The sequence below is a fragment of the Mytilus californianus genome, unplaced genomic scaffold, assembly GCF_021869535.1.
Source record: "Mytilus californianus isolate M0D057914Y unplaced genomic scaffold, xbMytCali1.0.p SCAF_13, whole genome shotgun sequence".
NCBI classification, from domain to species: domain Eukaryota; kingdom Metazoa; phylum Mollusca; class Bivalvia; order Mytilida; family Mytilidae; genus Mytilus; species Mytilus californianus.
The window spans coordinates 1,340,715-1,356,421 of record NW_026262615.1 but is presented as its reverse complement, the minus strand read 5'-3'; positions in this window follow the sequence as shown (position 1 = coordinate 1,356,421).

The following is a 15,707-nucleotide window of genomic DNA, read 5'->3' as shown; positions in this document are numbered from 1 at the left end:
AGCGGACAAGACGCCCGAAAAAGCCCGGTGTTTACGTTTGATGCCGGAAGCATACCTATGATGTCACCTAGTTTAGGCGCCATAGAAGATAACATCATTTCGCGGAATTTTCGTTTAATGAAAATTTACACTACAATAATGACTAAAATTGAATGATTTGTTTATTTTGCATTAGAATAAAGACAACCGTATTTATTTGAAGCTTTGCCGACGTCCATCGGTAGCTTTACTGTCTACGCGTCGCCAGGTAAACTAAATTTGCGACAGTTAAACTACCGATGGACGTCCGCAAAGCTTCAAATACAATACAGTTATCTCTAAATTGTTGTTTGTCTGTGGCCTCTTTTTGTCGCAATGTAACCTACTTTTAAAGATCTACAGAAATATGTTAAGGAATTAAGAAGGCAAAGGAACCTCATACAACAGAAGTTTATATCAAAGTAATGAAACTTTTCTTTCTATTAGCAGATGTCAGAACAATGAAAAAGATATATCTATCTACTTATATTCTCTGTAAATTATTTTTTTCTGTAAAATGAATTTCTTTTCGGAATTTAGGGTCCTCTTTAACTTCGTACATTGTTTGGCCTTTTAATTTTTTTTTATTCAAGCGTCACTAATGAGTATTGTGAAGACGGAATGCGCGTCTGGCCGAACAAATTTTAGGCCTGGTATCTATGATGAGTTAATATATGTCTATAGACTGATTAATCACCATTGACGATAACACCATATCATATCATCGAATAACACAAAGATTGTTTGGCGATGAAAAATATTTAAAATAGAAAACATACACTTAAAAATAAGCAATATTTGCATTGATAATGGATTTAGATAATATCAATTGATAATGTCATTGGAATTAATATTATCTGAAATCCTGATCCCGTAAATTTATAAGAGGTCATAATCTGTGTACTCAATAATTGATTTGGAAATTTCCTCTGTCATTTTAGAGATAACTGTATTGTATTTGAAACTTAAAATTAAAATAGAGTTTTGTTTTCAACTGACCCTCATTGTCAATTTCTAAATGTAAGTCAAGCTATGAGGCAAACATAAATGTAACTGTTGTATCCTTTATCTCAAGTTCGATGGGATAGATTCGTTCAACATAGTAACCAAATTTTGAATTATTTAGTGAAAGAACATCATCTATACAGCAAAAAGTAAAGTTAAAAGATACTGCTAACTTCTTTTCCTTCTTCCTAAGAGGTTTCTGTATGAAGTCAGCCTCATATGAATAAAAGAACAAGTCGGCAAGAAGAGGGACACAGTTGGTATTCATGGGAATGCCGATTGTTTGTTGAAAAAACGTCCTCAAAACATAACAAATACATGCATGTTGTCAATCAAGAAATCAAGCATCTTGATAATTTCAGTTTCAGAGAATTTTTTGTTTAAATCAGGGAGATTTTTTACAAAGTGGGATTTATCCCTCCCTTAGCAAGATACTTGTATCCACAATGGCCATTCTTTTTATGAAACAAAGCAGAACCAACTCTTTCAATTTGTTTTTAGTTTGGAATGGGGAATATTTGTGTAAAGTGTAGAAAAGTCGAATGCTTTAATACTATTGTAAGATGAAAGAGTCTTAGATTGTATGTAATCTAAAAGATAATTCAGTGGTTGTCGTTTGTTGCTGTATATCATATTTGTTTTTCGTTCATTGTTTTGTACATAAATCATGCCGTTAGTTTTCTCGTTTGAGTTCTTTCACATTTGTCATATCGGGCCTTTTATAGCTGACTATACGGTTTGGCGTTTTCTCATTATTGAAGGCGGTACGGTGACCTATAGTTGTTAGCTTCTATGTCATTTGGTCTCTGGTGGAGAGTTCTCTCATTGTAAATCATACCACATTTTTTTATTTCTATACTATATATAAAAATTAATGTTGCGGTGAACCATTTTGGTCGGAAAATACCACCTGAAAATCCAAGAGTAGGGAGAGAAATCCAAATCATGTCATTACACAGAACAACCCCGATCAAATCCTTTTTTTGCTAAAAGAGTTCATTATTTCCTGTTTTATATCTACTTAAAGCATTCTATTTTTCTATAATTTCCATTTTAGCATACGAAAATATGCAAAATCTACTTCAAAAATAGATTTTAAAGTTCCACTGATTGGTTGAACTACTGTGACGATCCCAAAGATTCACAAAAAAATTCCTTTACAAACACAAGAATATGTATGATTGTATTTATGAACACTGAAATATTGTTCAATGAAGTTCTATCACAATTTTGTTATGTAAAGCGATAGTGAGTAAGGATCTATCGCGCCATAAAAAAAATCCATGAATGAGAGGTGTGAATGATCTTCTTGGACTTCAATTGAGAATATAACCTTCTTTATTTTCAGTAATTTCAGTGAGCATTATTTATAATTGACTTGTATTATATTTGGGTCCAGTCGACCTTCCTGACAGTAAGTAACAATCCCATTTCTTAGAAATGTAAACAATGGACAAAAATGTGAACCTTGACGATTTTGGTCATTGACATTTTCATTCAACAGCATAATTTCTGAATCATCTGTATTTGCAATATCTTTGTATTTAATGTTTAACCGTGCACATATCTTTTGCATATCATATTTTTTGTTCAGGTTTATACAAGATAAATAGCTTATGATGAGGAATTTTGAATGCACACATAAAGATGGCGGACGATGTTCTAGAATAGAATAGAATCTGACAACATTAAATAATCACCTGACATTATTATTTGTAAACAAACAAGCACCCAACAGAAGAATCCGCGTCTGTTCGCCCACTCTCACGTTCGCTCCCATTCACGTTCGCCCCCTCTCACGTTCGCACCCTTTTTAATGGTTTTTTGTTGAATACATTTTTAATCGTGTTTAAGTAAATGTATTGCTATAAAATAAGTTTTTTAAATTGTTTCCTCAAAATAAAGTGATATTCTCAAAATGTAAACAGGTTTCCTTTAGTGTTTTATTAATTATTTTGACGAAATAAATTACGAATAAAAGATTGTCATGGAGATTAAGATAAAGGTCATTCATCTAAGACTTTTATTAAATATAAAGGCGGAAGATACCAAATCTTCATTGAGTTTATTCACATCAAGCTAACTATATGCAGTATTTACATCAAAGCTAGTTGTATATATAAAAAAGAGTGAAAAATAATGGATACTAAACTTCTTACTCCTTAAAACGCCATTAGTTTTTGCACAGAATTAAGATGCTAGCTATGCACACAAGTACCCACAAACCCCCTTCTTTTTGATATTGCTCAATTTCTTCATACAATGCATTCATATTTTATCTTGTGTAGGAAACAATCAGGACTACATCTGAACCTAACACATTTTAACAAAACTCGCACTAACTGAAAATATTTGTTTTGAACATTGTCTTTCTTTATTTCTTTTTTTTTGTGTGCATGGGAATTTATCTGTGTATGATGAAACATTGTTGTATTCTAGACAAGGTTTTTTTTTCTCAAAAATGTCGAAGTGAGGAATAACGTTTCAAATGTTTATAACCAAGTAAAGGCCTTTTTCTACGAAATTGTAAAAGATATTACATTACAATACAGTAATCGCATGCTATCATCACACATATTTTTGACAAAATTGTTTATATTGTCTTTTTAATATGCTAGTACAAAAGAAAAAAAAAAGAAAAAATAAACATGTATTATTTAATTGTAGGTCTACAGAATATTTTACTTGAAGTTTTGAAAAGATAAGCGCAGTTTGTAAAGCATCTGGTTTACTGATTTCTATTGATCTTTTATTATGAACAATGTATATCTGCAAGACAATTTATGAAATATATGTTATCTGCAATTATTTTTGTTGTAAGTTTATAAAATAATAACTCATAAGAATAGTTTATAGATTTTGACTGTAAGGCAATTTCAATGTAAATCGAAATAATAAAATGATAAAAATGAAGTTAGTAGAATTATTGAAAAATTAGTCACATAAACGATTATTTTTTCACTATATATATATATATATATTACTTCGAAACTGAAAATTTAAGATTTGAAAGCTATAACATGAAGGAAAGCTGCAGGAAAATAAAAATTGTACTGAGAAAATTACCGACAGATACGGGTAAAATGCAGAAGGAATAGTAATCGAGAGATGTATCATTTTATTTATTGAATCAAAGAGTATAACCTGAATTTGCGGAGTTGTTGCCACTTGTAACGTTATCGTCTTCATAAAAAAACACATTTTGAATATAAAGATGCACATTCATATGAGAGTCTGTGTGGGCAAAATGAAGATAAAAAAGAAAACTTAATCCGTACAATATCGAACAAGCCAATCTAAAACTTCTATATTGAATAAAAAAAAAGAGATGTTCGGGTTACTGTCACTGATATATTCTCGATATATTTTTTCAAGCTTGATTGCATTGTGTCTATAAAAGTAAATGCGAGTTTTTCACTGCAAGACCAACTGAACGACACGCATGACAAAAAGACGTTCAGAGATGAGCTACAGATATTACCAAAAACATGTGTCTGAATAGACCAAGCCTAGGGAGTGTTGTGAACAACTGTTTGTCAACTTGTTCGATTTGTTCGTGTACGTTCCAACGTATTTGATTTGAACAAAATAAATCTCTATATTACTGAAAAATTATTACACCAGTATTTTTGTCATAATTCGTAAATATGAAAAAACGTGCAGACATCTTATACATTCAGGTATTTCACATCCCATCTTTTATGGTTATATTCTGTAAAAAACACAAACATGTCCTCATTCACCACAAAAGCTAACCAGACCTATAAACATATGTATTCACAAGGGCTATAGTTAAGATACTGATGTCAAGTCAAAAGAGATAGCATTTTTTTGAATTTATTTTGATTCACTAACAGGGTCTTGACATTGAAAATAAACACATTTATTCTAAAACCAGTTGTTGTCATGATACGGGTTATATTCTTTTCATATAATTTATGATGGCATGATACTAAATGGGAGGGATTGTGGTTGATTTTCATATGATGAAGACATAATCTTTCGATCAGTGTAGGTGGGGTCTGGAGCTGGCATGGCAGTAACTCCAAGTTGTCCTTTGTGTATGTAAGCTGATCATTGTCATGTTGCTTAGTCTCTTTTGTTACGTATTTTTAAATCGGACTCTGACTTCTTTTAAACTAAGTTTTACTGTGCGTATTGCAGAGTGTTTGATTATTCCACATAGGCTAGAGGTATAGGGGAGGGTTCAGATATCAAAAACATGTTTAACCCCGCCGCATTTTTGCGCCTGTCCCAAGTACCAAACCTGTAGCATTTGTTAGTCTTGTGTGTTTTTTTAAATTTTGGTTCATTTATAAGTTTCGGAGTTTAGTGTGGTGTCCATTTCGCTGAACTAGTATACATTATTGTTTAGGGGCCAGCTGAAGCCTGCTTCCGTTTGCGTGATTTACTTGCTTCGTTGACGACCCAATGGTGGCCGTGGTCTGTTTTATGCTCTTTGGCCGGGTGGTTGTCTCTTCGACACATATCCCGTTTTCATTCTCTATTCTACATTAAACAAAATCTATCAATGATTTGCCATCAGCACAAAATTCTTCAAATAGATTACAAACATAAATATTTTAATTGATAAGCAACCACTGGGAAGGTTTCTATTTTGGAAAAGATACGATATAACGCGGAAGCGAGGTTTACATATATGAATATTTTTGACAATTCTGATATAAATTTTAACAGTTGCCAACTCTATTATTAATTTGAGACAGGAACATCAAAACTGTAAGTTTTAAAAGCTGAAGATGTGAAAAAGTAATACATGAATAGCTCAAAATGTATTAATACATGAAGAGTTCATGTGTGTAAATAAACGAAAAGATAAAGACGTATAAATACCAAAATAGCTAAAGATGTATAAATACATGTAAAGTTCAATATGTATAAAAGCATGAAGAGTTCAAGATGTATAAATACACGAATTGTTCTTGACGCATACATTTGTGACGTTTGCTAGATTCATAAATACATGATGAGCTTACGATAAATAAATTCATAAAATGCTCAAGATGTATAGATACATGCAAAGCTCAAGATATATGAATACATTAAAAGCCCAAGATGTATGAATACATGAATATTGTAAAAACATGAAAAACACGAAACGTTAATGAGCTTAATATGTTTAAATACCCAGAAAGCTGCTTTCAAAAGAGACTCGTATTAAATAATAAGTTAATTATATTATTATCTATACGTCTATGATATTAACCTGATGCTTCAATCCCTGATTCAGTTAAAACTAGTAAATCTAGATTTCAACTAAAACCCCTCCAACCTAATTGTTAACAAAATGTACCGAAACAATGCGAGTTTGGAAATTGCACACTTTAAAGTTTCTTCCAAATCTTCGATGTTCTGCTTCTTTCTTAAATTGTTATCTCTAAAGATTCAACATTTTGTCTGATCCATCTGGTTGTTGTGGTGCTTATCGTGAAGTTTCGCGTCGTTTCGTTAATGTATGTTATATTTTAGACATATGAAATAAACTCTGAGAAAATCTTCTACTTCACACTCACAATCTCATTTATGTTATCGTGTTTCTAAAGTTTTCATCGTAAATTTGCGTGCTACTACATTTATCCCTTACGCACGATTAGATAAGGCTTTTGCAATTTTGTTCTAAAAAAATACATGTAAGATTCATTGATGATTGCAATTGAACACTTATCTACCGGTAACGCTGATTCTCTATATTTATGGTGGTTTTGATACTTCTATACGATTGCTTTTTTCAAACCGAATTTGCCGATGCTGTCTGTCAACTTCGATTCTATGTTGATTTGGTACGTACATTTCATTGAAATACGCATTTATTAGGTTAACCATGGGCTGTTTGAATATGGTCGGGTTTTTAAAGAAGTTCTTGTCGCTCCGTTACAACGTGATCAAATGTGCTGGGAGTGATTATGTTCTATTCCAAATATTTGAAGGTTCTGCACGAAGCAAGCTATTTTAGCGAAATATTAGTCATGGTAACAGTAATCTGATCTTGCATTTGTTTTCATTGCTTGAAAACACAATATATACTATTTCCGTATTCCATATCTTCATCGTAACATTTTTCCACTTGTAAAGATTTTAAAAGTATTTCCTGATAGATTTCATTGATTTGAAACCAAATAGTAATAATAGACCAATTGCTGTTCAATTGATTAGTTTACACACGGCTACAAGAGGTTGGACTGTTCTCCACATTGATTTTTCTTTGCTGGTCACTTCCAAGTCATAAAGTTTTTGGTTGATGTCAGTATGACTATAAATGATCCATTGGATAAGAGTTATATCGCTATGTTTTAAACTTGCGCAATAGATCGTTATTATACAGTAAAATTCTCCATAGGTATAAATATCAAACCTTTACATCATTTTGTTCATATTACGATAAAAGATAAAGATGGCAGGTCAGCATTACATCTAGCTTCTTATCGCGGAAACACAGAAGTAGTTAAGCTATTGACTGATGTTGATATGGATATAAATGACATATCGAATACAGGCTTTACACCTTTTATTCTAGCTTGCCAAGGGGACCATTATGATACAGTGAAATTCTGACTTGATTTTTTAAATGACCAAGTATTAACTGGTCTTGTAGATACACTGATAAAAGATAATGAAAAGTAAAATAAAAAAAATACCGAACTCCAAGGAATATTCCAAACGGAAAGTCCTTTATCAAAATGGCAAAATCAAAAGATCAAACACATCAAGCGAATGGAAAACAATTGTTATATTCCTGACTTGGTACAGGCATTTCTTTATGTAGAAAATGGTGGGTTAAAGCTGGTTCAATAGCTAGCTTAATCTCTCACTTGTATGACAGTCGCATAAATTTCCATTATATTGACATCAATGTGTGAACAAAACAAACAGACATAATGGGTAAAAATGTCAAAAACTGGGGTACAGCAGTCAACATTGTGTTATTATCTTAATCACTATAATAAAAACAAATATGTCAACACTTGTCAAAAAAAAACTAAAATGGCATATAAACAAAGCACATAAGCAAAAAATTACTATAGCATAATAACACAATGTCGGGATGTATAAGTACCGACCCATGCCAAAAGAAAAATACAAAAAATGGACTAAACAGTAAAGGTTAAAAATATATAGAGACAAATAAAAGACTATAACACGTAATTAAAATGACAAACAACGTCAGTACCTAAAAACTATACTTCAAGACCATCATGTATTATTTGTGAAGTTGATACGGAATATTTATAAACAAGGTCTTGGTATCTTCCGATGAACATTTTTTTTTAGAAAAAGGACGAGACTTTCTCTGATTTAGGGAGGATCAGCTTTCCATACAGCTTGTCTTAAAGGACAAACAGAAGTAGTTAAGTTATTGATTGATGCCGGTATGAATAGAAATGACATATCAATTAATGGTTTGACGCCCTGAATCTAGTTTGCCAAGAGGGCCGTTGTGACAGTGAAATTTTTACTTGATTTCAATGGCCATGTACTATATAGTCGTTTAGATACAACGCTGAAAGATTCAGATGGATTATCAGCTTTACCTACAAGTTGTTTGTATGGGCATACGGAAGTAGTCAAGTTATTGATTGATGTTGGCGTGAATGTGAATGACACAACAAATACAGGCTTTACGCCCTTGTTTCTGTCTTGTCAGCAAGGTCATTATTATATAGTGAAATACTTACTTGATTTAAATAATCAAACATTAAATTCCCGTGTCAATATAACAATAAAAGGTACACTTGGATTATCAGCTTTACATGCATCTTGTTATAACGGACCTACAGAGATAGTAAATTTATTGGTTGAAGTTGGAATGAATATAAATGACACCACAGAGAAAATCTTTACTCCTTCTTTGATAGCTTGCCAACGAGGCCATTATCTGACAGTGAAATGCTTACTTGATTTAAATAGTCTAATATTAAACTACAGCAAAAAGATACTTGTGGAAGGTCAGCTTTACATAGGAATTGTTATTCCGGACAAACGGAAGTTGTAAAGTTACTGGTTGTTGTTGGAATGAATATGAATAACACGATAAATAATGGTTGTACACCTTTGTTTCTAGCTTGTAGTGAAGGGCTTTATAATACAGACAAATTCTTACTTAATATAAAAAGCAGACCATTGAAAAGTCATGTGAACACTTCAGTCAACGCACAAGATGGATGTTCAGCTTTGCATGTTGCCTGTTTGGATGGACACACAGATGTAGGTAAGCTAAATGGATGTTGGAATGGATATAAATGAATCAACAGATGAAGGTTTCACACCTTTGTTTTAGCCTGTAAAAAAGGGCATTTTGAAATAGTCAAACTGTTTCTAGGTTCCAACGATCAAACATTAGATCGTCAAGTAGAAACAACCGACGATAGATATTCACACAAAGTATCACATAAAGTAAACACAACAATAAGAAATGAATTTGGATCCATAGCTTTGCATGTAGCATGTTCAAATGGATTTACAGAAATAATAAAGTTATTAATTGGAGTTGGTGTGATAATAAATGACACAACACAATATGGATTATTCACACCCATATATCTAGCTTGTCAGAAAGGTCGTTATGAGACTTTGAAATTCCTACTTGGTTTAAATTGCAAGACTTCACACAGTCAAATGGATATACCAAAAACAAATGCAGACGTATGTAGATTGTTACCAAATACCCCGATTAAAGTAAAAACAACTACGAGAGATTACATTTAGCATATTCAAATGGACATACTGGAGTTGTCAAATTATTAATTAATGTAGGAATGGATGTAAATGAAAGAAGGCATGACAGAAAAACGGCTCTACATTTAGCCTGTTTGACTGGACATGATAATATTGTGAATATATTAAAGAATAATGATGCACAACTAGATATATGTGATAATCAGGCACGTAGTCCGGCTATGATTGCACCAAATATGTAAATTAGATATAATTGAACTGTAAGTACAAATGGTTTGAACGGCAAATTAATAAAAAAAAAACATTGCAATTTACATGTCGTTTATTTTCTATATTTATTTGTCACTAAGGGCATAGGATACAGTAGGAGGGGCAAAAAATAACGTTTTCAAAACTTATCGTGTAGTTTTCGCGACGTTGTGAATAAGAACGTTGCAATTTGGGATGTTTCATTAACATTTCGCGACGTCGCTTTAGTTGTAGTCACATTTGCGGAAAATTCACTGAGGTCATAAATCCGGTTGCGCGAATTCAAAAACGTAAGTAATTTAGATATCAACGTAACGTCTTCATCAATATATAGTATTTTTACCATTTGGCAAACTCTCAATCTTATGGAGAACTGTCATTGTACGGATAAATTTAACAGAGACGATCAGCAAAATAATAAAATAACATAATAAATAAAGACAACGTCTCATACTGTTCCTGACTTTGAATAGGTACATTTAAAAGTTGCCGAGTTAAACGGCTTTTTAAAATTTAAACCAGTGGAATATATATGTGCATGTAGAAGAACTGTAAGTGAAAAAGACACAGTTATAATAGACCCGGTATAAATTGAAGTATCGGCACACAGGAATTAGGTATCTGACAAACCAGAAAAGTGTTCACACGTTACAACTCATTGATGTCAAACTGATGACCAAATATGAAGTCATTCTGTAAGGTAGTTTCTGAGAAAAGTAACAAAAATATTTGTTGGACGATCGGACGGACGGCCAAACAAGGTGGTTGCAATATTGCCCCACTCCTAGAGTAAGTCAATAATTATATGTACCGTTATAAACAATACCCTGAAGACAATCTAAAGTAACTTATCTATTGCCATATAATCATTCAAATTCATGCTCTATAATTATCACCGGCTGCTGTACTTTATATCAAATGTTATACTACAACGTAATGGACTATCGAGACAATTATTCATGACATGAATTTGCACGAAACAATTCTAAATATTCACTTTCTAGACATGTTCAGAGTAGTTTCTAAGCTAACCTGAGCTAATGTGGGCATGGTTGAACGTACATATAATGCATATAGAGACAACATTTACTATACTGAGGAAGTACTTTTATTCGTGGGGTACCAATTTTCGTGGTTTTCGTGGATGGCTTTAAATACGAATTTAAGCGTCCAATGAAATATAACAACTGTTGTCCAATTCCAGACATGGAAAGATCCCCATGTAGGTTTGACGACATGGATATGGTCATATTAGCCAACGCACTTTGAACTAAATATACATTTTTGTACAACTTCAGACCGGATTTTACCCATCTAATATTTTAAAAATCTAAATGTATGACTGATAACCTTTTAATTCTCATGAGAAATAAGTTTTGATCGACGAAAGTCAGATTTCTGGTGAGGATATGCGATGATGAAGCGTTCATTTTTTTAGCTCACCTGGCCCGAAGGGCCAAGTGAGCTTTTCTCATCACTTGGCGTCCGTCGTCCGTCGTCGTCGTCGTCTGTCGTCGTCCGTCGTCGTCCGTCGTCGTCGTTAACTTTTTACATTTTGAACTTCATCTAGAGAACCACTGAATGGAATGAAACCAAACATGGCAGGAATGTTCCTTATGAGGTGCTGACCAAGTGTTGTTACTTTGTAGCGGGTCCATCATCCAAGATGGCCGCCAGCGGGGGACTTAGTTTAACATAGGACCCTATGGGAAAGACTTACAAATGTCTTCTTTTAGAGAACCACTGAATGGATTAAAACTAAACATGGCATGAATGTTCCTTATGAGGTGCTGACCAGGTGTTGTTACTTTGAAGCTGATCCATTATCCAAGATGGCCGCCAGCGGGGGACTTAGTTTAACATAGGACCCTATGGGAAATACATACAAATGTCTTCTTTTAGAGAACCACTGAATGGAATGAAATCAAACATAGTATGAATGTTCCTTATGAGGTGCTGACCAAGTGTTGTTACTTAGAAGCCGATCCATAATCCAAGATGGCCGCCAGCAGGGGACTTAGTTTAATATTGGACCCTATGGGAAATACATACAAATGTCTTCTTTTAGAGAACCACTGAATGGAATGAAACCAAACATGGCATGAATGTTTCTTATGAGGTGCTGACCGAGTGTTGTTACTTTGAAGCCGAACCATAATCCAAGATGGCCGCCAGCAGGGGACTTTGTTTAACATGGGACCCTATGGGAAATACATACAAACGTCTTCTTTTAGAGAACCACTGAACGGAATGAAACCAAACATGGCATGAATGTTCCTTATGACGTGCTGACCAAGTGTTGTTACTATGAAGCCGATCCATAATCCAAGATGGACGCCAGCGGGGAACTTAGTTTAACATAGGACCCTATGGGAAATACATACAAATGTCTTCTTTTAGAGAACCACTGAATGGAATGAAACCAAACATGACATGAATGTTCCTTATGAAGTGCTGACCAAGTGTTGTTACTTTGAAGCTGATCCATCATCCAAGATGGCCGCCAGCGGGGGACTTAGTTTAACATAGGACCCTATGGGAAATACATACAAATGTCTTCTTTTAGAGAACCACTGAATGGAATGAAACCAAACATGGCATGAATGTTCCTTATGAGGTGCTGACCATGTGTTGTTACTATGAAGCCGATCCATAATCTAAGATGGCTACCAGCGGAGGACTTGTTTAATATAGGACCCTATGAGAAATACATACAAATGTTTTCTTTTAGAGAACCATTGAATGGAATGAAACCAAACTAGACAAGCATGTTCCTTTTGAGGTGCTGACCAAGTGTTGTTACTTTGAAGCTGATCCTTCATCCACGATGGCCGCCAGATGGGGACAATGTTTAACAAAGGACCATATGGACAATACATACAAATGTCTTCTTTTAGAGAACCACATACTGAATGGATTGAAACCAAACATGGCATGAATGTTCCTTATGAGGTGCTAACTAAGTTTTGTTACTTTGAGGCTGATCCTTCATCCATGATGGCCGCCAATGGGGGGACTTCCTTTAACATAAGACCCTATGGGAAATAAATACAAATGCTTCTTCTAGAGGTGCACTGAATGGAATGAAACCAAAACATGGCATAAATGTTTCTTATGAGGTGCTGATGAAGTGTTGCTACTTTGTTGCCGATTTACTGTTCAAGATGGCCACCAGGATTTTTTATTAAATTACAGGACCAATATTAAACCAAATTTGGCCTCACTCATTATTAGGGTATCTGTTATGATTTTAATCTATTTTTACATGATTTCCAAAGCCAAAGTAGAATTAGGTGAGCGACACAGGCTCTTGAGAGCCTCTAGTTTTTTTCATAATTCCTATACGAAAAAAAAAATCAAATCTTGGCTATCTTTTTATTTTTTGATAATTAGTTCTACAATTCAAAGTACATTTGTAGCATTTTCTTATATGTAACCGTTTTCGTTTTCAGGGGAGACCGTTGAACAGATAACATGTGTATTGATCAGATAAACACGATACATTGTAACTATTGTTTTTATTTTGTACAGGTCATTGATGTCGGATCATGCATACATATTACGTACACATGTTTACGGGAGCACAGATTTGTATTTTAATGCATGTTTAGAAATTTGATTGTAGGATTTCAGTAATATTTACGAACTTTTGAGCGATTTCTACGACATTGATTTTAATTTCGCAATCAAGCAGACCGCACGTGTCTAATCGATTAATTTCAGAAAATACATGAATTGGAGCAGATTTTTGCAGAGATGGATTTCAATTTCAGAAAGAAATTTGTACATAAGAAGGATTAGCATTTTACTGTATAATGTACGGGACTAAAAGCGATTTTCTTTTCATAGAAATGGGATAACTTAAAAAAAAAATCAGTTGAAAAAAAGGGGGGGAGTGTAGTGGTAGACTGTGGTTGATAATTGAGATAAGAAACATTTACAACATGATAGCTGCAAAATTTGAAGTTTTGATAAGTAATTTGTTGATTCGACCATAACAGGGACATTGACCCTGCAATAAAATGACGCGTACCAATTCGACAAAACATTTCTAGTAAACACGTGTCGCGACAAACTTTTTGGTTAAATTGTTTTGTCGATATCTATAACTCTTTCTAGGAAGAAGCGATATGAACTTAATGTAAATAATCACAACATGACCTTGACCTTTGACCTTGACCTAGTTTCTATTCTTAAGGACCAAGGACCTCAAATCAAGAGACCCTAGGTCTCTATCATTTATGGTTTACCAGTTACAAATGCATATCACTTATTTCAAATGCATAAGGGGAAATAACTCTCATATGGAATATTCATATCGCTTCGGTCAAAATAGGACAAATCATGCAAAGGATATAACGAGCAATTTTATAAAATAAATGTGTCGCTTTCTTTTACGGAGGAGATGCAGTCACAAGGAAAACAGTGTTCGGGGAGATAACTCCTACAAAGAAACTTGTTCGGCTTAGAATGGGTGAAAATAAAAAGCGCATAAATTGTATGATACTATATAAGAAATATCTAAGCGACATCTTGCGAAACAAAATTTTACGCGAGAACAAAATTTGGCGGAAGAAAATAATAATAATCAGAACAAAAACAATAGGTCTTTCCACAGAAAAGTGGAAAGACCTAATAATCAGAACAAATACAATAGGTCTTTCCACCGAAAAGTGGAAAGACCTAAAAATCAGAAGAAAACCAATAGGTCTTTCCACAGAAAGTGGAAAGACCTAATTATACAACAGAAAAAAAATATGTTAAGATTAAACTATTTCAGTGCGAAGCAAGGTCATGTAATACAATATTTTTAGTTTAGCAGTATAATAAATTGATAAGAAACAGATGACACAATTTAGCCGCCTCTTGTGCTCTTTTCTTTATTGGTAAGGTGTAATCTATTGTAATCTATTGCGCATGTCAAGTACAGGTAACTCCTCCCTTATTCTTTCTGGCCGACATGTTCTCATTTTCATTGTGAGAACATGGCGAACAGATCGATTAAAAAATCTGATAAAAAGAAAAAATGCAGAAAACGGGACAAATTAAGATCCCGAATAAAAAACAAAAAAGCGACTCGAGCTGAGTCTTGTAGAAAATTCGTTCTGAACTTGTCAACAAAGTTATTGACGAATAATGAAATCCTCCTATTAGGAAAGGGAATGAAATTTATCCCTAATCTAAAACGTAGTAATATACGAAAACAAATATTAATGGATTTTAACGAGTTAACTAGAAAAATGAGATGTAAATTACATTACTCAGGAAAAAACAACAACAAACATATTCATCCATTATATTTGCAATCGGGGCATATACCACCCAGGGGAAATGTTGCCCATGAAAATTACTTTATTGACACAGAACTAGATACTGTGGATTCATTATTATTCGTTGTATACCAATTTTCGTGGATTTCGTGGGTACAAGTGAACCACGAAATTAAATGTTCGACGAATTACAAATTTTATATAGGCTTGTATGCAGAATTCGGCAAAAACCACGAAATTAAATGTCCACGAACATACTAGTTTTCCTTAAGCCACGAAAATTGGTACCCACGAAAATAAATGAATCAACAGTATATCAAAACTGGAGGTTAAACAGTTTAGAGACAATTTGTCAAAATTAGAACGCAAAGCTCTAATAGAACTAAAACATAATGATAGCATTTATATATCTTAAGCCGATAAAAATAACACAACAGTGATTGTAAATAAGATCGATTACATCAAAGCAGG